Raw genomic sequence first — 1,127 nt, forward strand, 5'->3', positions numbered from 1 at the left:
TAAGACATCAGTCACAGCATTAAAGAGAGGCCTCCTTGTCTGCCCTGGAACAGCAGGGAAAGGGGCCTGAGGACTAGTCCTTGCCCAGTGAAGCCTCCCACTCTGACAGAAACCCCAAGAGTTCCTTACTCCCAGACAGCAAATGCCTGGTGAATTTTTACTGGCTTCAGCTGACAGAAGCTGCTGCAACTGTGATCCAGGGTATTAGGTTCCACCACAGGCAGCTGAGCTTGGCACTGTCAAGGACACGGTACTGGCTTTGCAGACATGAAAGATACCCAACTGAAGGGGTCGTATGTTCTTCCTGCGTAGTTTAAGAATGCTGTTCAGTCCAGGCATGTGGCAGGGATGGAGCTATTGCAAGGAGGCCCTGAGAGAATAGTGTGTGAAGCTATTAGAGAAGAACATGGGGCTTCACAGAATGTCCAAGAGACTGGGGATAACAGAGAGACTTGAGACATCTCCTTTGAAAAACTGTGTGTAAGGAGTGGAACCAGTGCATAAGAGAGATGTGTGTTGCTGTCAGCAAAGGTGGACTGGCAGACACATGAAAGCCCTTGAACCTGAAGGTCCAGCTGTTGTTAAGGGGCTACAGGATTTGGTGTCTTCTCTGCTGGATTTAGGTCTTTCTTGGTCTGATCTATCCTTGCTCTGCTCCTATTCTTCCCTTCAGGGATGGGAACACACAGTCTGTGCTGCTGGATTATGTAATTTGGGTTTTAGTTTGCTTGTTTGTTTTTGAAGGGGTCATAGTTATCAGAGTGCCTGAAGAGAGTGGGCTATAGAATAGTGTGAGACTGTCAAAGACTAAAAGGACTTTTGAAGTCGGACCAAATGTATTTCAGATAATGTCATGGGCATAAACTATGTGGGACAGGGACAGAATGTGACGGTCTCAATGATAAGGGTACCTCACAGTCTCATGTGTTTGAACACTTGGTCCCACAGTTGGCAGTGCTATTTGACAGGGTCTTAGGAGCTTTGGCGATAGAGCACTGTGGCGAACTTCTCGACCAGCGAGAAAGAACCACCACCACACGAGGATTCTTCTCAGATCACGCTTTAATGGAGTGCCCTTGGTTGAGGTAGAGCAGAACGCGAGGGGCGCCTGAGAGCACTAAGGCAGC

This window comes from Microtus ochrogaster, unplaced genomic scaffold (genome assembly GCF_000317375.1).
Source record: "Microtus ochrogaster isolate Prairie Vole_2 unplaced genomic scaffold, MicOch1.0 UNK217, whole genome shotgun sequence".
In the NCBI taxonomy this organism is placed as follows: Eukaryota; Metazoa; Chordata; class Mammalia; order Rodentia; family Cricetidae; genus Microtus; species Microtus ochrogaster.